General features: G+C 43.1%; 1 long non-coding RNA gene across 1 annotated transcript; it reads right to left on the bottom strand.

Annotated features, from left to right (window-relative positions):
• Positions 1-885: 885 nt before the first annotated feature.
• Positions 886-15914, bottom strand: LOC309661063. Its single transcript, XR_014263842.1, has 2 exons — positions 8380-15914; positions 886-7287 (listed from the first exon to the last, which is right to left on the bottom strand). It is a non-coding gene; the product is annotated as an uncharacterized lncRNA (long non-coding RNA).
• Between the last annotated feature and the right edge of the window lie 11803 nt (positions 15915-27717).

Raw genomic sequence — 27717 nt, 5'->3', positions numbered from 1 at the left:
CAGATTAGATGGTTTTTGGTTTTATATCATGCTAAAAAGACTTTCTTTTTGGCCTCGCCACTTGAGGGATCTCAACTCCCCAACTAGGGATTGAACTTGCACCCTCAGCTGTGAAAGCACGGAGTTCTAACTGCTGGACCACCAGGGAATTCCCTAGCAAGACTTCTTATTCATAGAGTGATAGGTCAGTCAAGAGTTTTGATTTACAGGGATTGATTCTAGAATATGTGGCACATTATACTGCATTTTGGGGGGCATATACTTTTGTGAGGCAAGTTGTTTTTAAGCTCAATTACAATTTAATACTGGGCCATATAATAAAAAAAATATTATAGAAACAAGAATGCGAAGAACTACAATAAGTTAAAAGATATCTAATGATTGTTTTAAAATAGGTATTGTTCTAATTACAGAAGAAATACATGTTTATTATAATTAGGGGAAGGGATTCCATAATAACACAAGGAACAAAAGCTTCCCACAAAATTGCATTCCCCCAATAACTACAGTTTATATTTCTCTATTTTTTTTTCTGTCATTTTTCTAGTCTTGTGCACTTATAAATTTTTTAAAACAAAACTGAGTTCATAGTCTTCTGGAACAAGCTTTTTTCACTCCGTATCAGATTGTGAATTGGGGCGGGAGAGGCCTGAGCAGCTATTGTGTACTTCATTACCTAGCCTGAGATTGATTAATCTATCAGTATTTGTTTCCTAAGGAGAATCTTCTACGATAATAGGGTATATACCCAAACAATCTTCCCCCACCTGAATCTCATCATCCCTTGATATTTTATCATCTCCCTTTTCTTTTTTTTTTTCCCAGCTCCTTTTGTACGTAGTTGTGGAGCTGTGTTATCTTGGGAAGGCCCCAAGTTCCCTTTCCCCCCGTTTCCCCAGGCCTTCGTTGAAGAGCATTTTAGCGACACTTCCGGGTGCTGTTTCAATGAAGTGCAGAGACAAGCGTTTACTGTGTGCTCCTAGGCGTTTTGTATAAATCCAGCACTGTCCTGTTTTCTCCTGGACATCGTCTCATCACATTTCAGAGAGACTCTTCTGTTTCTGACGCATCTCTAGCTTCTCAGGAGTGACTCCTGATATGTTGGTTCTGAATTTTTGTCACATCCCCAGCTGCCCTCCAGTTTCTGACAAATCTAGTATTATTCTTTGAGCCAGAACAGCCAGATCAGTGGAACTCCGCCTGGTGATCAGCGGAACCACAAAATAATGCAGCTAGAGGGCGCTCACATCCTCACAATTCGGAGGAATAAGGAGATTTCAAAGACATTTCCCATTAGTACTCAAACTTGAGAAGCTTACAGACTTGGGGGAAGGGAGAGCAATATACCTGGTCACATAAGATAACCGATAAGAAATTGTAATATATTCATTTACCAATAAAACCAACATATGATGAGTACAGCATGTCAGGTGCTGTTCTACCTAAGCCCTTAACTCTTCTCCCAGGACTCCTGAGACACGTACAGAACAATCAAACCCTCCTTTTCCAGGTGAGGCACTAAGAGATTTTGTAATTTTCCCAAGGTCACAAGGGCAGAAGTGAAAATGAAACCCAGGCAGCTAGCTCCAAAGCCCACACTTACTCATCATGAACTGGCTGAAAAAAAAAAGGCATTTGAGGAGGGACATCAAATTAACATTGGTTATCCCTGGGGAGCAAGAAGATTGGTTATCCCTGGGGAGCAAGAAGTATTAGGAGGGAATTCCCTGGCGGTCCAGTGGTTGGTTAGGACTCCGTGCTTCCACTACAGAGGGCATGGGTTCGACCCCTTGAACTAAGATCGGGGAACTAAAATCCTGCAAGCCGTGCAGCATGGCCAAAAATAAACAAAAAACAAAATAAGTATTAGTATTAGGAGACCACATTATTCACTTTCTACACAAAGCTCTGCATTGTTGAAAATTATTTCCCATACATAAACTATTATGGTTACCTTTAAAATTCAATAACTACGGGGAACTCTACTCAATACTCTGTAATGACCTATATGGGAAAAGAATCTTTAAAAGAGTGGATATATGTGTATTTATAACTGATTCACTTTGCTGTACACCTGAAACTAATACAACATTGTAGATCAACTATACGCCAATAAAAATTTAAAAATAAAAAATAAAATAATAATAAAATAAAATTCAATAACTGTTACAAGAATAATATAAGGAGAAATTGCTCAACTGTGGTCAAGGGCAGATTCAGGTTACGTGGGTCCTGAAGCTCATACATGGAGGGGAGGCTCTTTAAGGAAAAGAATTCAAAACAGGAATACAAAATTAGGTATGAAAGTGGAATGTATTTTGATTGAAAAAATCATTACAAATTTTTAGAAGGTGACAAATACTGTAAATATAATAAAACTGTGAAAAATTACATAGTATACTTCTGTTATACTTTTTCCTATTTTTTGGGTTGTATACTCTGTATGATCATCTCTTCATGGACAATAATTCTGTAATATCATTTTCATGGAGAAAAGAGAAAGCGATTCAAGTGCATTATGAAATGCCATTATATTGGATTGAGCTACATAATTGTTTAATCAAATAACCCTTAAACTATGTACAATAACTTATAGATGAATATGCGTGGGAGTTTTGTCACAGGAGCACTTAGGTTGCTTTGCTGTGATTTTAGAGCTTTCGAATGTCATTTTTTCTTTTTTTTCTGAAATTACCAGGCTTCATCAGGACAAGGCATTGCAGATATGCTAAGACTGGTCCAATGGGGATCAGTTGAGATCCCCATCGGTTTTTATGTTGGGAGGCATAAAAATCCTACTTCACAGTTTACAGTATTGCTACCATTTTGTGCCCTGCTAACACAAGAATTCTGGTCAATTCTATTTTGCACTGATTCCCATTTTAAAAGCATGGTAGTAGGCTATGTTATAATCCCATACACTGCATTATTGAGTATTTTCCTGAAGGTAATTTCTGTTTTGAGTAGACATCAATGAGAATCAAACATTCCACTTATAATTTTGTACATCTGAGGATTCAAAGAACATTCCTCAGACTAGCGTCTGTTTCTGCGCATTTTGACTCTTTTTCTTCGTTTCCAGTGGTAGGCGCAGTGGGACATGCCGATATTGCAATAGGACCCGTGATGCCAGATGAATATGTACCAAGGATATCGGGAGTATTCCTGGAAGCCATTCTTACATGAGAATAGATAACACGGAAATAAGTGTGAACCACATGAATAGATCCATTGAGCCCAAAACAAATAAATCTCCAACTCAGCTTCTCCTTAGCCGGAGTCCCCAGAATGCTCAGGGCCTCTCCATCAACACATAACTCCTGGGGGGACAACTAAGGGAGGGGGAAACTGAGTGGAAGAAGACAATATCCTTAGCCCATTGCAGCTAAAATATTGAATATCTTACATTTGCAATTTTATCAGAAGCATATGACCACATGAACCCAAGCAAGGACCACATTATTAGAAGTTCTAAAGCCTAAGCTTCTTTCACTTTACAATAACTCTGCCCTGACTGTGGTGAAGATGGTAATTGCAGCAAGAGCTGAGATCATGGGTAAATCAGTGTGAACTGAAGTTGTCAAGAAAATCCTCCTGTTCGAATATTACTCAGCCATAAAAAGAAATGAAATTGAGTTATTTATAGTGAGGTGGATGGACCTAGATAGAGTCTGTCATACAGAGTGAAGTAAGTCAGAAAGAGAAAAACAAATACCATATGCTAACACATATATGTAGAATCTAAAAAAAAAAAAAAAGAAAAAATGGTTCTGAAGAACCTAGGGGCAGGACAGGAATAAAGATGCAGATGTAGAGAATGGACTTGAGGACACGGGGAGGGGGAAGGGTAAGCTGTGACAAAGTGAGAGAGTGGCATGGACATATATACACTACCAAATGTAAAATAGATAGCTAGTGGGAAGCAGCCGCATAGCACAGGGAGATCAGCTCGGTGCTTTGTGACCACCTAGAGGGGTGGGATAGGGAGGATGGGTGGGAGACGCAAGAGGGAGGAGATATGGGGATATATCTATATGTATAGCTGGTTGACTTTGTTATACAGCAGAAACTAACACACCATTGTAAAGCAATTATACTCCAATAAAGATGTTAAATAAAGAAAGAAAGAAAGAAAAGAAAATCCTCCTGTTCAAGGCAGGCACTGAGCTACACCTTGAACCACTGGTAGAATTCACTAGACAGAGGAGCAGGAAGGCCGGAAGCTACAAGTTTCTGCAGTCTGCCCAAAAGTAGACACACATATATGTGGATGTAAAATGTGTTCTTGTGCCAATGAAAACATTTTTTTCCTCACTGGCTTAGAGCTACCTAGTAAGAGCCAATGGCAATACATTTCCACATCACTTAAGAATGAGACTTGAATTTTTTTCCCAGCCCCGCCTCATCCCAACCAGCAAATATCACTCCCAAGCCAGGACCAACCAGCACTGCAGGCATTCGGCCCCATGTGTCTACCATCCGCCTTTGCCCCAACACAGGGATCCCAGAGCTCCGGGTTCACGCTCCAGGCAAAGGGGAAGGGAGGAGAGAGGAACTGGCCAGAGACCGTGTTCTGGGTAGACACAGGAGGCAAAGCCTGCTGAACGCCTGTGCAGCCAGTGTGGGGAAGGAAGACCCAGGCCCAACTCTCATTCCCTTTTCTGTTCAATATTTTCTGTGCCATTCCATCTCTGGAGGAAAGGGCAATGTTTCCTGCCAGAGGCAGTGGCCAGCCAGCCATCTGGAAGCCTGGGACCTTGAGTGTGAAGACTCTTTATACTTTAGGGAGCTCTGGGCTCAGGCAACAACAGACACAACCATCGGCACTCAGGTCTACCCAGCAAAGCACCAAGACACAAATGTCACTTAGGCCACAAACGTTTGTTCAGCACCTACTGTATGCCAGGTACTCTATTAGAAGCTAGAGTAACAGAGTAGCTGAGGGGCTCCAAATGCCCCCTGTCCTTCCAGCTCATAAACACGATTACCCTCTTTGGGTTTCCGTGAGTTGATGTCTAATCAATTTGCAGTGTGTCCTTTTCCCAAATACCACATCACTCTGGAACTCAGCTGGGTTTGTTCCCAGGTCAGCCCCAGTGCCGCGGCACTGGTGACTTGTGATAAAGCAGCCACCCTGATGAACAACCAGTTCAGTGTGGAGCCTGAGTGGGTCTCTGAAGACTGGCACATGGAGAGGGAGAAAGTTAAGGAACAATTATCAAGTGTCAGGGTAAATTCGTTTCAGGATACAGTTTAAAGTACGAATCTCAAGTGCTTTTTCCCTAATTTTAATCTTTGTATACAAGACCATTTACTGAATAATTCTTGCTTTCCCTTCGTGATGCTCACATAATCCTTTATTTAATTATTATATATTTTTAGATCTAGGTCCAGTTCTCTAGCCAGTTTCACTGACCTACATCTTTATCGTGCTAAAATCACACGGCTTTAACCTGCGGAGCTAGACCCTTATTACCTAAATCCCACTTCCTTCCCCCTCACCCCTTTCCACCTCTCCTGTCCCTCTTTACTGGGCGGGGGGTAGGGGGACGTTGGGTATATAAGAAAAAAGGATATAATCTCAATCCTCCCTTCAGGAACTTGCATTCTATGTAGGAAAAGAATATTGATGCCCTTGGAATAAGGGTACTCACAGTCAGTGCTCAAAATGGCTTGTTGAAATAATGAGTTCAAATACGATGGAAAAGTATCACCGACTAGCTTCTCTATAAACTACTCACCGCTCTATAAAAATGGTTCCAATTACCCCAACACACACACAAATCTCTACAGTTACATAATCTTGCTCTTGTTTTTCAGATTGACCTGATTCAAATTGTGTAAAGTAAAACCCACTGTGGAAACCTCACCCAAGTTACTTAGAAATGAAGAGCCAGTCATTTGAATCATTGCCTTTATTTTATTTTGGAGGGGAAAAAAAAATAGAAAGGTGGGGCAGGAATATGGTCAGAAAAACAGTTTATAGAAATTTGTAGCCATAGAGGAGGGAACAATTGGAACTTGGAGAATATTCTTCCATCAGCACTTTGCTGGTTTAGAAGCACAAGCATATATTCTGTATTATCAGATCACTTATGAACTTACTATATTTGGCATTTCCAGAGATGTACAAATTTGATTTAAGAAGACAAGTCTTCCCTCACCCTTTTGCAAATCAGGAGGTAAGATAGGCACACACAAAAATAGTTTTTTCCAATCAAATTTTTCTGATTTTTAAAACTCTAAAATTAAGATGTTTCCCAGTTACCCAAGATTAATTCTGGACCTTCAGAATTTTTAACAAGAATACTCGGCTCTCCATTAGTTGTGATATAAACTGATCTGTCTCTGGCCCTAGCCCATCCATGCCACCCTATTTAGGGTGGAGCCTTCTTGGGGTCTGAGGAGCTGCATGCAGACAGAGGGTAGCTGAGGTGTCTCCAGAGCTTTCAGAGTCCTGGATAGCTCTCTAAAGCTGGGGTACGTGATTGCTACAAATAGTGCCTGCCCCCAACCAGTGTGTCTTGAACGTTGGGATGCATCAGAATCACCTACTGACTCAGGCAGTCCTGGAGTGGAGCCCACGCAGGCAGACTTCTAACAGGGTTCCTAAGAGAGCAATGCCCCCAAGGCTGGCAAGCCCCAGCTAGCCTAGAGTTTCCACCAAAGCAGAGGTCATCTTTATTCACCCTTGTGTCTGGGACTTGGCACAATGACATGCATGTAGTAAGCACTTAATAAAGATTTACCTAATTGATCATACCTGGTACTAAATTCCAAGTGGATTAAAAATTTTTAACATTTTTTTTACAGAAAAGAAATCACTGAAATAGCTTCCAAATGCCATAAAACTGAAAAAAAAAAAAAACTGAAGTTGATTTGAAAGAAAATACTTGAAAAATTTTCACAGTGATCATTGATTGCTAAATATTTAGTTGGTGTAAGGAATCACTAAAAATAAGATTCTTCCATGATGGCTAAAGCAAAAACACTTCACTGTTTCACAAAAGCCAGAGGCAGCAGGGAAAAAAAGTGTTCTGACAATAGTCAGACTTTATGATACAGCATACTTAAAAAGAAAATCCACCTTGAAATTTAAGCACCTTTGGTTCTTTCTTGTCTTGTTATCTTCCTTTTTTCCCCCTGGCTCTTTCTCCTTTTTGGCTTCTGTTCTCTCTGCCTGTCTCTCTCTGGCATCCTCTGCAGCTGTCACTCTCTCTCATCTTCTCGGGAGCCACTGATGAATGATCTGAGTGCTCTGAGTGGGTGGTGCGGCTCAGGCTAGGACTGTTGAAAGAGCAGATAGAACAAATCCAGGGAGACTTCCGAAGGATCTGGAACTGGAGTGTGTGTAGGCTTTAGCTTTGCACGGAGTAGCCGGGGAGACACCCTAGGGTACCAATGTGTAAACATTTAAATGTCCTTAGGAAACTTGCTGTTTAAATAGGAGTTCTCTATTAGATTCAACCAATTCAACAAAGGTTCATGGACATAGCTGTGATGGGTAAGGACAGAGTCTGCTGGCAGACTATCTGGTTTCCAATCCCAGCTCCAAAGCTTACTGCTGGCGTGACCTTGGACAACTTATCTCTCCTCTGTGCCTCAGTTTCCTCATCTGGAAAATGGGGACAACAATAGAGTTGATGTGAAAATTTGACAATGGTCTGGTGGCCTACAAATGTTTTTGGCCATCACTGCTCTTCTTTTAAAAGTAAATGAAAACAAGAGATTATAATTTAGTTGGGGGCAGCGGACAGGATAATATAAACAACTCATACTGATTTTTCTTTCCTATAAATCTGATTATTTTTGGTTTTATTTTTTAAGTAGGACATAGCTTCCATATATGGAAGAAATATTTACTGAGGCACTCTGCCAAGTGCTTTACCTAGCTGTGGTAAGTAATCCTCACACAACTCTGAGATAGATATCATCACCCCAATTTTGCAGATGAGGAAGCTAAGGCTGAGAAGGGTTAATTAACTTGCCCAAGATCCCACAGCCATCAGTAGTAAGCGGCTGAGCAAAGATCTGAGTTCAAGTCTCACTCCAATTCATAAGCCCTTTTGCTACACCATGAATTACCAAACCATGGTTAATGGGAGTCTAAACCCACAGATAAAGTTTTGTTGACCTGCAGAATAAACCATTTCCCTGCCAGCCCCATACAGCCCCACCCAGCTGACTCACCAAGAAACTGAAAAGGCGGCTTCACTAGAGAAGGTCACAAAAACATGAGAAATCTTGACTGGCAGGGGCCACATTGTCCTTCAGGCTAAGTGATCAGACTCTGGAGGGATTAGGTAATCTTTGGCAAAGGGATCCCCGTTGCTAGGATTCACAGGAACCTCTGGGATTCAGTGTTTATTGTGTACTTACCAGGCTCCCAAAGATACCTTCTTGGAGTTCCTATTTTCTAGTCAGTGATGAGAATGAATTTGAGGCTAATTCATCCATTTACCAAGTGATACAGCCTAAAGTTGTCTGCCAGGTAGACACCATCCCGATTTTTTCTTCCCACTAGGTATTCAGCAATGGGCAAGAGTCTGAGGTCTTGTCCATCTTGGCTCACAAGGTCCCATTCCCCAGAAGCCTTCCAGAGAGCTCTGGGAAAGAGGGACTGCTTCGTGACTTTCTGCAGCTCACTTGTAGCCAGATTTGGATAATGTCCAAGATCTTATAACCGATCTCCTCCTCTTCTTTTTTGGATGTCATCAACCAAGGGGTGTTTAGGAACGTGTTAATAATTCCCAGGAGAAATTGGCCAGGATTACCTACTCATGACTAATGAAGCTGTCATCCGCCATTCCTTCCCGCTGTTTCATAATGCCGTCCAAAGACTGCTTTATGAAGATGGATAGTATTGTAACGCTGCACCCAAGAAACTGGCACTATGTCAATGGAAACAGAGGCCAGCTTATTTTGCATGCCACTCTATTTTTCATTATACTTCACAATAACTTGTTATTAAATGAAAATGAATTTGCCATTAGGGACTAGAGACTATTTAATAACTGTTCAGCAATGTTTCATGAATTTTTTTTTTTTTTTGTAACTCATGCAGCCACCACATGAGTAAGTGTCACTTTGGATTAGGTGAGGTTGGATTTTCTAGAACAATCTTAAATGTTTCGTGGAAATTGGTCATTAAAACATGTGGCTGGAAGCTTGGATTGCAAGATTCTGACTTTGAATTGGCCATCTTAAAAACAGAAAGAGTGAGGTAGACTTGTCGTCTTAAGTACTCCCAGAAAATGACACAGAGTGAAAATAGGACAGGGCATTTATGCGCAAGCACAATGTTTTCCCCATAGAGGGCAAGGAGGCTTTCTGGAGAGCAGTCTCTCCAGCCACCCTCTCCAAAGAGCGTGCAGCAGTCAGGATAGTCAATGCTATTCTGCAATAACAAATAAACTTCCGAAATTTATTTATCAGTGGCTCAAAATGACGAAAGTCTGTTTCTTGCTTGTACTGTGTGTCCATTACAGGGCTATGTGTCTGTCATGCATTATCTTGGAAGATAGATGATGAAGCACCCACTCTCTGAAATGGTGGCAGAGATTAAAAACAAGAGCTCTGGAGGGTCTCAACAGCAATTCAAAGCTTGACCTTGGGACTTCCCTGGTGGTCCAATGGGTCCACCTTCCCAGTGCAGGGGGCCTGGGTTCGATCCCTGGTTGGGGAACTAGATCCCGCATGCATGGTGCAACTAAAGATCCCGTGTGCCACAACTAAGACCCAGAACAGCCAAAATAAATAAATATTTTTTTTAAAAAGCTTGACCTTGAATTTATCACATGGTACCAACCAACCCCAAGGGATGAGAGGGAACCAAGAATTACAACCTTACTAGGTGCTCAAAAGGCAGAAATAGCATATCTGGTGATCAGCCCTCATAAGTACTAATGTGAGATCAAAATGAGGATTCATTCAATCACTTGAAGGCCTGAATAGAACAGAAAGTACGAGACAATTCTTCCTGCCTAATAGTCTTTGAACCAGGGCATCGGCTCTTTCCCTGCCTTCAGACTCAAACCGAAATATTACCTTTTCCGAGGTCTCCTGTTTACGGTGAAACTGTGCACACTCTTTGACCCAGCAAGTGCACTTGTGGGCTGGGAAGTGCCTGGTGCCAAGCACAGTGTCTGGTGGACTGAATGAAAGATGGCATTGAGGAATGTGAGATTTAAAGCTACAGTACCCCAGATCCATCACTCACACATTGACCTTGGGCAAGTGACTCCATCCTCAGTTTCTTCATCTGTAAAATGAATGATAATACCTCACAGCCTTGTCATGAAGATTAAATAGAATAGTTTATGTACAGCACAGTGTCTGGCACATGGTAAGCATTGAATGAATGGTGGCAATTATTTGTTATTACACCTCAAAGCTGGCTGGGTTCCTCTTTCTGCAGAGTGGACAGATTGATTAATTAAGATTACTTAGGCCAGAGACTGGAAAGGAAGGTTCAGTCATCTGAATCATGGCATCTACATCAATGACTCCTTGTACTTTTTGGTGACAGCAAATAGCCTTTATATACCTCAAAAAATTTTGGGACCCCTCCAAACATAATAATTATATATTTCTAAATCCTTGATTGAAAAAACACATGAAACCAAAAAGCCTCTCTACATTCAGTCACACTTTAAATGTATTTTATTGGCCTCAACGCCATCCACCAGCATCTTGAAAATAGTAGGGCATTGGATGTGTGGGACAGAGCCTTTGTTCAATCTAGAGACAATGTTGGGTGGACACTGGGGTTCAAGACCCACAGCCTTAACTCCAGGCCCATCTGGGGGTCTGGGGCTCAGTGGGATGAAAATACTGATTTGGCTAAGTAACCGTGCAGGTCAGAGAACACACCCACCTGTTCCCCCCTGGGAGCTTGAAGTCGTTGTACGTGCTTCTCACGTTCCAGCGATGCAGCCCGTCCAGGCCGATGTGCGCCCCCCGCAGACTTCCCTGGGCATCTCCCTCCCCTTGAGGGGTTGCCCCTGCATGAACGGCAGTCCTCTGCTCAGCTCTTGTCTATACTCCAGGATGAGTACATGACTAATAATTGTCACGTCATTCTCAAAACTATATTTCTGGATGCATTTGCCAGAAAGATAAAAAACCTAACGAGACCACACAGAAGCAGAAGCTGGAGAACTAGACATCTGGTCATCCCCGCAGGAAGGGACTGTTATGAGAGGGAATGGCCAGGGCTGTGATTCTGGTTGTGTCCCAAAGCCCAGGGAGACCCATCTGGAGAAAGACTGTGGTCCTCTATGCCTATGAGACTTTAATTCCATCACCTCCTGGGGACAATCCCCATGGGTAGGAAGGACTCACTAGAGAAAGGAAGACAAAGCCAGCAGCAAGTTCACAGTCCCACATGTGAGCTGATTCCTTCTTCTAGAAGCTAAGGCAAAATTGGCTTTCCAGTAGCTCTAAAAGAAGTCACTTCTAGAATCTGATGTCTGTGAAGGGAGGCTGAGAAGTTGTTTGTCACACGTCCCTGATGTGCAACCCTGCCAATCACGAAGACCACCAATGCTCCAAACATGTAAAAGGTGTGGAGCTCTGAGTGATAGATTAGGGAGATCCTCATATGCATAGCACACATAAAAATGAGCAGGACGAAACAACTCTTCTTGGCCACCACTCATTCATTCATTCATTCATTCAGCCAACATTTATCAAACCCTTACAGTGTATCACACACTGTAGGCAAGGTGCTTTACTTTTGAACAAGTAAAACAGGCAAGACCTGTCCTCATGGAGTTGATTGTCTACTGGGAGACAGATAGATTATTAGTCAAATAATCACACAAACAAATGCAAAATCGCAAAAGCGACAAATGACACAAAGGAGAGGTACATGGTGCCCGAGAGAGCCATAACGCAGGGTGTCAACTAATGAGGGAGGACAGGGAAGGCTTCCTGGGGAACGAACGCACGAGTGAAGAGGAAAGGAAAGAGGTTTCCAAGCAGGAAACAGCCTGAGCAAAGGCCCAGGGGTGGGAAGAGGTCTCATGAGGAGATTTTTGACCTTCTCTACCCCGAAATCAGATAAATAGGCAATAGTATTTTCCTTTTGGCTCTTTCATGGTTTCATGTTTCACTTCTTTTAACCTCTCTAGAAAAATTTCTGATGCATGATGGTGAGAACATCACTAAGAACTTCTGCTGGTTCCCTCACTGATTTGAAATACCTCCTCCCCTTGGGTCTGCTTCTAGCTTTCTTTTCGGTGTCATTGGTTTATTTACGGGCAAAATGATACTCTTTTTATTATTGAGAATTCTTGCAGTGCGGACTCCACATCCCCCTCAGTCTTCTTTTTTGGAAAAAAAAATATATAAAAACAGAAAATTGCAGAGAATAATACAATACCACCTACCACAGATTATTAACAGATATTAACATTTTAACATAGCTGCTTCAGGCGTGTGTCTTAGGAAAAGGTATAAAATGTAAGAGATTGATTCCAAGTCCCTGGCCCACTCCCCTTCCTCCCTGCTTAGAAGTGACCACAAACATGAATTGATATGGAAACTTCCAATCCATGTTTTAAAACTTTAACTTCATATACATCTACCCATAAGTAAAATGCCATATTGTTTCGTGGGTTTTCACTTATTTATTCTTCCAAGTGAATTTTAGAACCATCTTGTCACAATGCCTGTAGACTCCTTTTTTAAAAAATTTTTATTGGAGATGCATTAAAGGGATTTATTACTTTGGAGAGAATTGACATCTTTACATTATTAGCTTTTCCCTCTAGGGACAAAGTATATATTTCATTTATTCAATCCTCTGTTCTATCTGTTTGTAAAATATTGTTATTTCCTTCTTGTAGGTTTAGCATATTTCTTGTTGTTTCCAGGTAATGACTTGTGTTCATGTTGAGAATAGGATTTTATCTTTGTGTTATAATTGCTAATTCATTCTTACTGGTATAAAAGAAAGCAGTTTATTTTAAAAATACTTATTTTGTAACTGGCCATGTCACTGGATTCTTATATTGAATACTGTAGCTTTTCCAAATGATTCTTTTGTGTTTTCTTTGTAGATAATTATATAGTATATATAATGCTAGAGATTTGTAAATAACGATAATTTTGGCTGTTTCCTGCTGACAGTTATACTGCATTTTATTTTTTCGTCTCTCAATGAATTAGCTGCGACTTGTAGAAAAATGCTAAGTTATGATGGTGATAGGAGAAATCCTCAGCTCATTCATGATCTTAAGAGGATTACCTCTAATACTGCACTTTTTTATAGAGTGTTGACTGTTATTTGAGACAGCATTTATCACGCTTTTTCTTTTACAATATAATGAGAGGTTTCTTGTTTGTTTGTTTTGTTTCATTTTCCCAGTCTGTGTATATTTACAAAGCAGAGTGGTTTTAAAAAAATGAAACTCACTACATTTTTGGTAACATTTTGCAAATTTGAAGGTTCAACCGTCATCGGAATGTATTTTGGTTATTTGTATTGGGAAGAGCATTAGACGGGTTCTAGTTCAGGCTTTGAAATTAGTTAATGGTTTCATTTTGGTCAGGTCCTCTTACTTCTCTGGGCCTCAGTTTCTTCCCTGTAAAATGGGGAGAGATAAAATTATTTCTAATCAACTTGTTAATAGTTTAAGCCTTATTTTAATAATACCTTTTTTTTGTTTGTTTTAGTCAAACAATTTTACAAAGTCATCCATACCCCATAATTTGACAGGGCTGAACAAGATTAAAAATTTAGGCTGAATACACAGAAAACTGAACTGAAAATTCAAGAGGGCAGACTGTAAACCTGCTAAGGTTTTGAAACTAATAACTACTACTTATTGAGTATTTACTATGCCCCAGGAATAGTGTTTTACTTGTAATATAGGCTTATTCATTGCTTATAACAACCCTATGAAGTAGGTAAAATCATTATTCCCATTCTACAGATGAGGAAACTGAGGTCCAGTGTGGTGGGAACGCCACAGATTAACTCACTCAACATCCATTCCAGTTTCCTTCTGATGTACCGTCCTTCCTTTATTACATAGCCTGGAAAGCTAAAGTCCACGTTTCCCAGATTCCCTTGCAAATAAGATTCTGGATATGATTTAGCTTCCATCAATCAGCTGCATAGGCTTAAGACTTGATTTTGAAACACAGTTAAGCAGGAAAAGAGGCAGCATGCAAGGCTATGTTTTGCAGATCATTGTAGGTATATGAGGCTTTGGTGCCTACAGTTCTGGGAGTGGCTTCCTGATCCCCAGATCACAGTCAAGATAGGGGGTCCTGGACCCAGTGGCTAGGATAGCAACTTCCTGAATCTCCCCACTGGGGCAGAGAAGTTAGTTCCCTCCACAGGCCAGTTCTACAGCACCCTCCTAGAAGCCATTCCCAGAGGCCAGTCTGTGGCCACTCCTCCAGCCCTTCCAGCAATGTTGTTTTTTTTTAATTGGGGTATAGTTGTTTTACAATGTTGTGTTAGTTTCTACTGCACAGAGAAGTGGAGCTCCCTGTGCTATACAGCAGGTTCTTATCAGTTATCTATTTTATACATATTAGTGTGTATATGTCAATCCCCTTCCAGAAATGTTGTAGGCACCTAGTTCCCTCATTAAGTCCCTTTCTGCTTAAAGCAACTAAAGTGGTCTCTATTATCTGCACTTAAACTCGAATCATTATGAGCGGTGTAATCTTTCTTTTCTCAGGTGCCCCCTTCAGCTAAACAGGAGAAGCCACATAGCATAAGGGACCGGGCATTGAATTTGGATCAGGTGACCTGGCTTCTAGTTCCACCCCTGTTATTTAATAGCTACATGACTCTGAGCAAGTTCCTTTATACTTCTGCGTCTCAGTTTTCTTATCTTTGACATGAGAGAATACAGTGTCACTTCTGGCTCTAACATCCTGTGATTATCATTGACCCAGAAGAACATTAAACACTCATGATGCAGATTGCGGCTCAGCAGTTCACAGTAAGCCAATTACAGACCTGAAACTAGCAAGGCCCTTCCCCCAGGCTCGGATCTTCCTTGGTTTAACCCACTTGGCAGAATGCTCCGTGCTGGGCCTGGGATGCAGAGCCATCCCCCGAGAGGGACTTGAACCATGGAAGCAGCTCATTGGAGGCAGGGAGGGTGTAACACCAGCAGGATGTAGCTGCATTAGGAAGCTGCTGAGCTGGCAAGCTGGGGGTTACAAAGCCTGGGGCTACTGGAGATCAGGCCAAGCAAAAGGTCAGGAAACTGGAAAATCAGGACAGGACCACGGAGAATTCTGAGGGCAGAGGTCAGTCGCAAGGCAGGGGCGGAAGCCAGGAAGTCTAGCCCGAGGCCTAGGAGTCCACGGTGCGTAAAACTGTGGTCCAAGAGAAGAGACAAAGATTTCAGAGTCCAGGTTGAAAGGTAAGATGAGAGTCCTCATCCGCCCTCCACCTGCCTGTTCAAATTCAGCTAACTCAAAGCCTTGCACAGTGTGGAAGCTCAGAAATAGTTGTTGCATCAGATTGACTTAAACTTGGTCTTGGAACAGATGTTTCCAGCCCCAGTGATAAGCAGGAAGTGTTTTCATAAGTGAGCAAATCAGCTGCATTTGGGGAGAATGGCTCTGGCTGACTGAGGACAAAGTACCGAAGTCAATTGAATTCTGGCAAATTGTCTGGGGGGTTGGGGGAGGGTGGGAAGGGAGCTGGGCAGGGTGGCATTTGAGCCATAGAAAAGTGGACTTCTAGTGTCCCACCATCCTTCGGGGAGAATGAAGACACACTCTAACATTAGAGTTTGCCTTAAGAGTTTGCTCTCTGTATGTTTATAATTCTTCTCCATCCCCTCTAGCCCGTATCTACTCTCTAAATACTACCCTTTCTAAATCTGCTCTCAGATAGGTCCTTTCCAGCAAAGAAGCTGATAAACAAATCCATAAGATACAAACGTTTCCCTTCCCGGAGGCTGTTGCCTTTTTGTTATAAATTGATGAATTTATAACATCAGGGAAGTATTGTGGACCAGGAACCAGGGTAATGAGATCTCACCCTGAAGGATACACAGATGATCTTCATTATTCACGGATTCTGTATTTGTGACTTCGCCTACCCACTAAAATTCACTTGTCACCCCCAAATCAATAATTGGCAGGGATTCTGTGGTCATTCACAGACATGCAGAGGGCTGAAAAATGAGTCCCACCCAGATCACAGTAAAACTAGCTCTGCTTTCCTGTTTTAGATCCCGGACTGTAACAACGGTCCTTTTCATAATCTATGTATTGATAGTTCCATGTTTTTTGTACTGATGTGCTTTTGTTGGTGATTTCACTGTTTCATGGCCCCCAAACATGTTGTTGAAGTGCTGCCTAGTGTTCCTAAGCGCCAGAAGGCTGTGACACACCTTGAGGAGAAAACACGTGTGTTAGACGAGCTTCCTTCAGTCATGAGTTATGGTGCCGTTGGCCATGAGTTCAATGTGAATGAATCAACAATAGATACATTAAGTAAGGTGTCTTTAAATGGAAACACATAAAACAAGGTTATGTATTGCTTGATTGATGAAAACCTTGTGACCAGAGGCCCCAAGGAAGCTAACTCTGTATTTCCCCAGGAACAACAGTTCAGAATTTGCTACTTCATTGTTCACAGTGACTTTCTAGAGCATAACTACCGCGAGTAACGAGAGTGGGCTGTACTTGGTGTATCTCCAAACACTTCCTCACCCTGTCAGTGTTACTAGGAAATGCTTACAGGGACCTCCTGCACGATTATTGCAAAGAAATACAATGAAAATATTTGGAAACGTTTTTCCAGATCTTAACCTTTTCACAGGCATGACCTAAAATTCTCATTGACAAGCCATGAATGTGATGGCCCATTTAGGATTGGATGTGCTGTTCCAGAAACTGAGATAAAAAGAAGCTCTGTAGTAATTCTGCCTGAATTTTTTTTACTGTCCTACAGATTTGCGGGATCCCCTCCCCCAATAGATTCTTGATGTGAGTGTAAAAGTCTTGAAAGAGACTCCTAAGTGATAAATAATGTCACTAAAAGTGTTCACATAGTTTCCACATGAAATCCTAAGGAGAAAGCTGGGTCCAGGGCACAGACAGGTGGACAGAGGTTTACAAGGGACTCCTTACTCCCCCTCAGGCAGAGGGTAGAGGGTCTGATTTTGTCACCAACAGACGGAAATCTTTATTTGGCACTTAGTCTGTTTCTGACCCTTCCAGACTTATCCTGACTGGAATGGGAGCCAGATCACACTCTGGAAAGAATAAATTCAAAGGATCCCAGGAGACGGTTGCTAATATAGATGGCCGGTAAAGAGTCCTAATTCCTAGGGCACACAGCCTAAGACAAGAAGCCTGTGTTTGTTTTTAAGCAGTGATACCAGGTAATTCACTTTCCAAAGCTGTTTAAGCATATTGTGAGGCTTTGAGGGCCTCAAACGTTAGCTGAATTTTGCTTTCCTGGAAGGAAAGGCATTTCACGATGACATGGAGTCTCTTTTCTCTGCATTTCTCTTTCAGCTAAGTTGTGGTGCATTTCTTCTCGTTGCATTGAAATTCGTGGGACAAAAAGAAGGCTTCCCTCCCCATCATTCACGGCCCCCGGGCTCTTAAATGCCACAGTTCTGAGCTCTGCATCCCAGACACGCATTTCCCACAGAAAAGAACTGAAAGGCCTCTCGGTGCGGCCTTCCCCGGCCCAGGGGCCCTGAAGCCCGGCCTCCCTCAGGGCCCTCGCGAGCCGCCTAGGCAGCTCAGAGCAGAGCAGTGTGTGTGGCTGAGTCCGGGGAGGAATTCGTGACTGCGGACTGGGGTCAAACGCCTTCCGGTTTTCTACTTAGTGACACGCTTTCTCACACAGAGGTCGGGGGTTGAGGCCTCACAAATGATCCTTCGAGATGAGCTGCTAGAAATGTTTTCTTAACAAGAGTCCTTTTCTTTTCCCTTGAGAGTTTGAACCTCAGACCTTTCAATCCCTCGGCAGAAGCTATAAACCACAAATGTGCTGCATGTTGAAAGGATGTGCGAGGGACCAGCACTTTGGTCTTTGCCTCAGCCGACGGCTTGGGCAGCCGGCCCGTGCTGGTGGGGAAAGAAGAGGGGAACTGCTTCCTCCACCGCCAGGGAGCCATGAGGACTCCATCAGCTTGGGCTTGCCTCCTCAGCAGACCTGCTGCGGACCTCAGGCTGGCCCCAGGCGTGCGTGCCCCTCTCGGCCTGCTCGCCGCTGGCCTGCTCCCGTAACGCATCCTCTAGGAAGCCTGTCCGAGAAGTCTCCTTTGGCCTGTTGCTGTGACACCAAAAACCCCAGCTGCTGTTCCACAGGGAAATGGGGGAGCCAGCACAGCTATAAAGCGATGGGTGGACCAGGAGGGAGGCCACACTTGTGCTTGACCACAGAGCCAACAGGTGTAGATTCCGGAGGATTTACCACGGTGCAGATTGCCTTCATTCTTTCTTTTCTTTTTGAATTGTTTTTGCAAATATTTTTAGCAAGTGTTAAAATGTACTCTGTGTGTGTGTGTGTGTGTGTGTGTGTGTGTGTGTGTGTTTGGGGGTTGGGGTTTTCTTTATTTTGGAAAAGAGAAAAGCCTGGAGAGAGTGCAGGAGGGTAAGTGGAGGTGATGGTGAAGCCAGGTGTTCAGCTGAGCAGGGGAGGGCAATTCCTGTCCTGGGGGAGCTTTCCCCTGATTAGCTCTGGCTGGGGAGGGGGGCGATGGGGCGTGGGGGGATGGTCACAAGTGGGTGAGAGTGGGGAGCAAAAAGCCAGTGCAGGTCCTGAGCCAGTGTCACAAACTCTGTGTTGCTGGGTCCGAAGCACCGACCCAGGTCTCTCTCCCCACACCTGGGCCTCTGCGTTGACTGCTCGCCAACTTGCCTTCACCCCCATCCCCCCAGCTCTCTGCTCCTTGCACCCCCCAGGAAGAGCTGCAGGGTCCTGTTAAGGTTCCTGACACCTGAAGTTCTCTCCTCACAGCTTCTGTCTTTAATATTTTCCCTCAAAATGCAAATGTCCTCAGGGTGGGACGGCACTTTTAAAATTGTGATTATGGAGATCACATTATCCAAACACCAAATCAGAATGTTTTACAAAGCACTTTTCCTATCTTTTTTTTATTCAATAAATTTTCTTTTTCTAGAAGTTTTTTCTATTATCAAAGCAAGTCATAAATGTCGTAAAAAATGTTTTTAAATAAAACAAAACTATACAAGGAAATCTACCCCTCCCCGCTATCATCCCCTCCCATCTACTTTGTAGGAAGGATAGCCATGGCTTAGTGTGGGGTGCATCCTTCCAGGTGTTTCTCTGTGTGTGCACACATGTGTGTACGCATGTGTTGTTTTTAACAAAAATGCATTCCACTTTACATACTTCAGTGATACAAGTATCCCTCACTTTTCAAAAGTTCACTTTCTGCCACAGGTTTTTTACATTAGCACTTAGTTTCCACAACTGAAAGAAATCTGAAGAAGATTCCAGTTTTACAAAAAAAGAGGAAAAGCAAAAAGAGCATTCAGCACTGGTTTTGCAGCAGCCATTACAGAGGCAGCCAGAGCCAGCAGAGAGAGCGGCCCCGCCAAGCTCCTTCCTGGGAAATACACTCAGCATCTCGGCATCAGCCGCCATAGCTTTGAACTGTGTCTGTGAGCATCCGTGCTTCATCTCAATTGATTTCATGCATCTGTTAGCAAGACAGGTCCTCAGGTAATTGCTTCTTCACTTTAGGCCATTTCAGCTTAGGAAAGGTTTCATAGGAACCTCTGCTTTCAGATAGTGGGGGAAACCTGTATTTGACTTTTTTCACTCACTGCATTGGAAACATCTTTCCAGGAAGAACTTTTTTTATCTTTTTATTTTTTATTTTTCTTTGGCCTCCCCGTGCGGCATGTGGGATCTTAGTTCTCCAGCCAGGGATCGAACCCGCTCCCCCTGCCTTGGAAGCACGGAGTCTTAAGCACCGGACCGCCACGGAAGTCCAGGAAGAACTTTTTTTAGTCTATTAATATCACATGAAAAATCCTCAAAAATTAAATTTCATTTAATATAGATTTTACAGATCACCATTGTTTGTGTTATTGTTCTTGATGTTTATCAAACAGAATAAAATTACAGGAAGTCAGGGATTTTCTAGGGCACTTTCTGCTGCGATGGAAACGTTTGGTATCTGCACTTTCCAACATGGTAGCCACTACTGAGCTCTTGAAATGGCACGAGTGCTACTGAGGAAATGAATGTTTAACTTACTTAATTAGATGCTAAATTAAATAGCTACATGTGACCAGTGGCTACTGTATTGGACAGTGCATTTCTAGAAAATTTAGGCTGAACCCATCATCTGCTCCTAGAGGAGTTGTATAGAGGAAGAAACTTTGAAGCCAGACTTCCTGGATTTGAACCCCAATTCCTTCCACGTACCAGCAGTGTGACTTTGCACACTTCACTCAACCTCTCTGGGCCTCAGTTTGCTCACCTGTACAATGAGGGTAATCACAGAAATACCTTATTGTGTTGTTATGAGGATTCAATGAGCTAATACTTCTAAAGCAGTTGAACAAGTGCTGGAGCATATAGTAAGTGCTCAATAAATATTAGATATATCATTCTTCCCTAAGAATACAAATGGAAGGTGAGAAAATACTTGAGGAGGGGAGGAGACTGGAGAGAGGAATTTTTGAGTGAATAAAAGGGGCGATTATTCCCTCAGGAAAGGTGAGTCAACAGTGCAAATAAACCACCAAGGCCTCGTAGTCTGCTGAGACCTGCCTTCAGTGAGAAGAGAGTGAGCAAAAAGTGTGGCCTGGAAAGTGGACTCCTTCAACCGCTTACTGAATTCCTCTTTTCCCCAGAGGGCTCCTCCCCTGTGGAGCGGCTGCGAGCCCTCAGCTCAGCTTGAACGCCCTCCCCACTCCTACCCCACCTGGGGCCTGGAGAGACAAAGCCCCGCTCCATGCCCGCCGCCCTGTGGCCTCAGCCTCTGAGCCCAGGTGGCTGCACAGGCTTCCCGGGGCCTGCGGGCAACAGTGGGCACAGTGTTCCCAGCCCCCGGGGCAGTCCTCCTCCGGCAGCTCTTTTAAGGCTAATTCCAGTAAAGGGCAGGAAAGATGAATCAAACTGTCAAGAAGTGGGATCTTTCTTCCACAGGGAAAACAGTCTGAATAGTTGGAATAAATTGATGAAGTGAGGCAAGTCTTTATTTTTTTTTTATAAATTTTATTTATTTTTGGCTGTGTTGGGCCTTTGTTGCTGCGTGCGGGTTTTCTCTAGGTGTGGCTACTCTTCATTGTGGTGCATGGGCTTCTCACTGCTGTGGCTTCTCTTGTGGAGCAGGGGCTCTAGGCGCGCGGGCTTCAGCAGTTGTGGTGCACGGGCTTAGTTGCTCCGCGGCATGTGGGATCTTCCCAGACCAGGGCTCAAACCCGTGTCCCCTGCATTGGCAGGTGGGTTCTTAAGCACTGCGCCACCAGGGAAGTCCCGAAGCAAGTCTTTTTTTCTCAGACTGTTTAAGAGTTTATGGAGGGACTTCCCTGGTGGCGCAGTGCTTAAGAACCCACCTGCCAGTGCAGGGGACACGGGTTCGAACCCTGGTCCGGAAGATCCCACATGCCGCGGAGCAACTAAGCCCGTGAGCCACAGCTACTGAAGCCCGCACGCCTACAGCCCGTGCTCTGCAACAAGAGAAGCCACAGCAGTGAGAAGCCCACGCACCACAATGATGAGTAGCCCCCGTTCGCGCAACTAGAGAAAGCCCGCGCAGCAACAAAGACCCAACGCGGCCAAAAATAATAAATTAATAAATAAATAAAAGAATAATAATGATTATTAAAAAAAAGTTTATGGATTCATTTGGATTGTTAGTCCTTCCCACCTACACACACACACACACACACACACACACACACACACACACACACATGTCCAGAATGCCTGGAATGTGTTTCTCTAGTTATTGCCACTTCCTGAAGCACCACTGCAGGCAGCAAGATCAATTGACCTACTTGTCTCTCTAACCCCTGCACAGGGCAGGATTCATGGATGGATGGATGAATGAATGACAGATAATTGAGTGAGTCCCTGAAAACATTCTAAAATATACATTCTCTGAACATTAACCTTCTTCTACATTATGAATAGGATTTTAAAACGAGGATTCAATTGTTATCAGCCTTGAGTCAGTGTGGATTATAAAGAATGCCAAGAAACACACCCTTGTTTTAGGAAAATGTACCACCACCAGCCTGGCCAGAAGGACTCCTGAGTTCAAGTTCCAACTCTGCCTTCCAGCATACAGCAGCCACTTCCTTTTTGGTAAAAGGTGGGAGAGATACAGATGACCTCCAAGATGCCTCAAAACTCACAAATCCTACACCGCCTGGGCTCCCCAGGTGAGATGTCAGGCATAGACCCATCTGGCCACAAGTTTCCCAGCCAGGAGGCCACTGGGCAGCCTTTCTCAAGTGTGGCAGGATAATGCTGCTCTTGCTGTTGCCTCTAAAAAGACCAGTTATCCCAGGGGCAGAACAGAAAGGTCCACGGCAGTTGTCTTTAGAGGAGCCAAGCCCATCCCTCCAAACACGAGTTACAGCTCCGATCACCTCAGTGGCTTTTGAGGGGGGATTTCCATTCATAAACCCCATTCAGAGGCTTTTTGGAAGCCTTCTGTCCTGGTGCAATGAAGCAGGCTGCCTCTTTTTCCACCAAATGTCCAAAGGGAAATGACATTCACCAAGAATTTGGACAAACTTTTTTAGAAGAAGAAACTGTGTGAAAATTGCACAGATCCTTGTTACTTAAAGCATTTGAGAAGAAAACTGCAGGAAGTGGTAGACTCAGGACATAAAGGACATCATTTGCCTGCCTTATTATCTCATTTTTCAGTGGAGCTGACAGGACAGCTGCCTGTTATTACAGGGCACACCAGGAAGTGTTTAGCTGCCAAACAGAAAGGAACGAGCGAGGGATTAGCAGCCCTGTTCATGCCACACAAATAGAATTCTTGCACCTGGTAGTCATGCAGTCAGATTTATCATCTTCGTAGGGTATGTTACTTAAATCCCATTTACAAAGAAACAAAAGCAACCCAAAAAGGCGCCTTAATGTCATTGTAATTATGATCAGTATTAGTAACCATTTTGCAGCTCTTAGTCTAGATTAAATTAATTGGTGGCGGTTTTCATTTAATTGCTCTAATCTTTCATTTTGTTTCAGTAATGTTGTAAATTCACTCTTCCGTGTTGCAAATCAAACGCATTCTTAAAAATGAAAGATCGATAACAGTTTAATCCTCCGGAAGGCTGCTATCGTTAATGATGTTGTGTAACAATAGCGATCTCTTTGCAAGGTGGTAGATCACCTACAGAAGTGACATTTCAGAGAGAGTCAGTAATCTGCTTCTCAGCTTCATTTTCTAATGCCAGGTGGTGGGGCTGGGGTATGGGGAGCCAGCTCCTTGAGCGGATAGCACAGCAGAGATCCTGAGTGCAGGGCCAGAGAGGCTGCTGATGGACAACAGAGGCCCTAAATGGTCTGCTTGTTCCCACGAGAGTGAATTCACTTCCCTCACGACAAGCCCCAGCGAGGAATCTAGCAGGAGGAAAGAAATTAGTCTTAGCTCCTGTGAAAACTACCCTTTAGTATGCATGAATCTTTGCATTAATAAAAAAGATAACCCCTCATGGAGGCTTGTTGCTTAGGATTAGGGTAGAAACTTGAGATGGTTAGATTTTCATTCTTCTTTTGGCATCTCCTAGGGCCTCTCCGTGCCTACCAACCCTTGATATCAAGAGGAATGAGGCCAAGTCGGACCCTGTAGGAACTCCTCACAATCTGAGAGCATCCACCCTGCCTGGAGAGCTCGGGAATGTTTAGGTTTTCAAGGGGGTATTAGTTCTCCAAGGGGGCAGGAGTCAGGGACATTCTGGATGGAGGGGACCATACAAAGGGCACACAAAAGGCCTGAGCGGGAAGCTGCTGGATGTCGAGCAGGACTAGTATTCAGGGTGGCTGCGGAGGAGTGAAGGGGGAGAAGGCTGGAGCCAGAGGACAGAGGGGCATGGTCTCTGTCCCCCACACGATGGAGAAGAGTAATATGGCATAGGTGGTATTTGTGAAATTTACTCCTGCAGCATGAATTTTAAGGACAAGAGGTTGAAGAGGGGAAGACTTAGGAGACTCTTAGGATATTCCAAGTAGGAGATGCGGAGGCTGCATAGCAGAGAGCATGGAGAGGAAATAGGTCCAGAGAGCTTAAGGGTAAACCTTTGGCAAGACTCCAATTACCAATTGGACATAAGGAAGAGGGGCTAGATTGTCTCCTTGGGCATGTGGGTGAAGAGTGGTACCATTAATAAAGATGGGGAATTCAGTAGAAGAATGGATTAGGGAATGAGGGAAGAGTTGATTTGTGCCATTCAGGGTACTGTGGGATGTCCATATGGAGGTATCTGCTCTGGAGATGTCTTCAGTAGAGAGTATGAGCATTCAGGCACTGTGACCTCATGTTGAAAGGGAGCTCAGGAAATAGACTTGGTACTTAACCTTAGAGATATTCTGTTCTTACCTGAATAGAGATAGACATTGAATCCACTGGATTCAATACAGTCACTCAGGGACTATTTGTAGTGAAATGTTTGTGTCTCCTTAAAATTCATATGCTGAAGCCTAATTCCCATTGTGATGATTTTTAGAGTTCGAAATTTGGGGAGGTGATTAGGTCATGAGGATGGAGCCCTCATGAATGAGATTAGTGCCCTTAGAGACCTCAAACAGCTCTCTTGCCCCTTCTGCCATGTGAGGACACAGTGAGAAGACAGCTGTCTGTGAACCAGGAAGTGGACTCTCACCAGACATCAAATCTGACAATGTCTTTATCTTTTATTTCCCAACCTCCAGAACTGTTAGAAATAAGTGCTTGTCCTTTAAGTTACCCAGTCTATGGTATTCTTGTTACAGCAGCCCAAATGGACTAAGACACCACTCTTTAAATATGGACATAGAAAGAAGAGTCAGCAAGGGAGAGCAGTAGTCAGAAGCCAGGGGAGGATAGAGTTTTCAGGAAGAAGGATGTTAGCAACAATGTCACCTACCAGACAGGCCATGTGTTCATGGGAGTTGACAATGAAGAGGTCATGATCATCCTAGCAAGCAGTGTTCTCTTTTGAGGGGGTGGAGGTGGGGTGCTGGTGGGGAAGAGTCAGGACAATAAGTAGAAGTGCTGAATTGTACTAGGATGAAGAGAGGATAGAGGCTGAGAGTGTTGAGACTATAAATAGAGACTTTTTTGTTTTTTAAGACTGGGATAAGAAGGAAAGAAACAACCCACAGCGAAATACAGATTAATGGAGGATTTTCTTTTTTTTTTAATGGAGAAAACCTGAACCTACCTATGAGCTATAGGAAGGGAACCAGTTGAGAGAGGTTAGTCAGAGGGAAGAGAGCGTGATGAGTTAGAAGCACAGGTGAAGCTATTGGCCTTTTATTACTGGTACAAACTACTTTTCTCTGTGGTAAGAAGAGGTAGTGTTGGGAAGAGAGTAGCTGAAGAACTTGGTTAATTGTTTCAAGCTGTATTTGCTTACTCTCTTCTCTCTCCTGGAAGGGCTCCCCTTTGTCCCTCTGCCCCATCGCCTCCAAACCAGAATCTGCATCTTTCAAGGCTCCCTTCCCAGGTTCCCTCCACACACATACCAATTCCCTCCGCTGTGGTTTGAACCTTGACTTTTCATCTGTTCTCTTCTCATGGGCTGACGTGCTCTACCTTGTATTGTCAAATCAGGACGTGCTCTCACTATTAGAGGTTTGGCTCTTTGAGCAGAGGGACTATATATATATATTTTTAATATAAAATGATTTTCATTTTAGCTTAAATAAAATGTATTGGAAATATAAATCTGCCGTGATCAAAGTCAGATATACAAAATTTGAACGATTTTTGCTAAACAGGGCAAGTTATGTAACTTTTTGGAGTATACTTTCTTGATCAGTAAAGTGGGAATAATAATAATACCTACTTTTTAGGGTTGTTTCAATCATTTAATGAGATAAGGTATATACAGTGTTTAATACTATGCCTTGCATATAGTAAATGCTTAATAAATAAGATATTATTATTATTGGCAAGTAGATAATCTCTGAGACCTATTCTGGTTAAACTATGATTCTCTAAAAAAAAAAAAAAAATGGTTCTGAAGAATCTAGGGGCAGGACAGGAATAAAGACGCAGACAGAGTATGGACTTGAGGACAAAGGGAGGGGGAAGGGTAAGCTGGGACGAAGTGAGAGAGTGGCATGGACTTATATACACTACCAAATGTAAAACAGATAGCTAGTGGGAAGCAGCCGCATAGCACAGGGAGATCAGCTCGGTGTTTTGTGACCACCTAGAGGGGTGGGATAAGGAGGGTGGGAGGGAGACGCAAGAGGGAGGAGATATGGGGATATATATATATATGTATAGCTGATTCACTTTGTTGTAAAGCAGAAACTAACACATCATTGTAAAGCAATTATACTCCAATAAAGATGTTAAAAAAATTAAAAATAAATAAATAAATAAATTCTATGATTCTTTCTCCACTAGTACAGGCAGACCTTACCTATAAAATATGCACATGTTTGATAATACACTATAGCCATGAAGTTAGGGTAAAACCTACACTTAAAATTTAAAGTAGGGGGACTTCCCTGGTGGTGCAGTGGTTAAGACTCCACACTCCCAATGCAGGGGGCCCGGGTTCGAGCGCTGATCAGGGAACTAGATCCCACATGTGTGCCACAACTAAGAGTTCACATGCCACAGCTAAGGAGCCCACGAGCCACAACTAAGACCCAGCACAACCAAATAAATAAATGAAATAAATATTAAAAAAAAAATTAAAGTAGGGGGACGTCCTGGGAGGTTCAGTGGTTAAGACTCCACACTTCCAATGCAGGGGACATGGGTTCGATCCCTGGTCGGGGAACTAAGATCCCGTAAGCCACGTGGCATGGCCAAAGAAATAAAAAATTAAAGTAGGAAAAAAAGTCAGAACTTGAAAAACTGAGAAAGCAACCCTTCCATATACCCTTCTGTAAACATTTCTACTGTAATTAGCAGTATTATAGTTCATTCACTTGTTCTCTACACAAATACTTTTTTGAGCACTTAGGATGTATGAATTGTTCTGGAAGAAGCCAACAGGGAAATACAGGATGAATAAAACGCAAGCTTTGCTCTGAGGTACTCTGGGGTGGGGGAAATAAATAAGTATATACAAATTACAGTACTATGTGATATAAGGAGGTACCCAAGGAGAAACTAGGAAAAGCTTCAGGAAGAAGGGGGCAGAGGGGGCAACAACAGTGACAATGAATTCGGCACGAAGTACATCGATTTAGAAGCAAAAGCTTTCCGAGCTTGCCTTGCACCATACTGGATTACGAAAACACATGGTGTTTCCATGGGCTTCCTTCTCTCCTTAGCTATAATTCTTCCAAAAGGTGGGGAAAAGGACAGACCTCTCAACATTGAGCATCCAGTGGGGCTTCAGCCAGTTTCAAGTGACTTTTGTTATGAAGCCAGCCGGATTTCTCAAGCCCTCGGGGGCAAAGCGATTTCTGTAGGAAGGGTTGAGGGTGAATCTTTTTTCCTCTTTTTTTAAATCCTCAGAAGAGCCAACAGAATCAAAGTCTGAAAGAGAGGTGTTTTTGGCAGTCCGTGGAGGCCCAAGGCTTCCCTGAATTCGGATATCTAG

The sequence above is a fragment of the Balaenoptera physalus genome (genome assembly GCF_965194825.1).
Source record: "Balaenoptera physalus genome assembly, chromosome: 5".
Taxonomy (NCBI): Eukaryota; Metazoa; Chordata; class Mammalia; order Artiodactyla; family Balaenopteridae; genus Balaenoptera; species Balaenoptera physalus.
The sequence above is the reverse complement of the archived record's forward strand: the minus strand, read 5'-3'. Positions and strand labels throughout refer to the sequence as shown.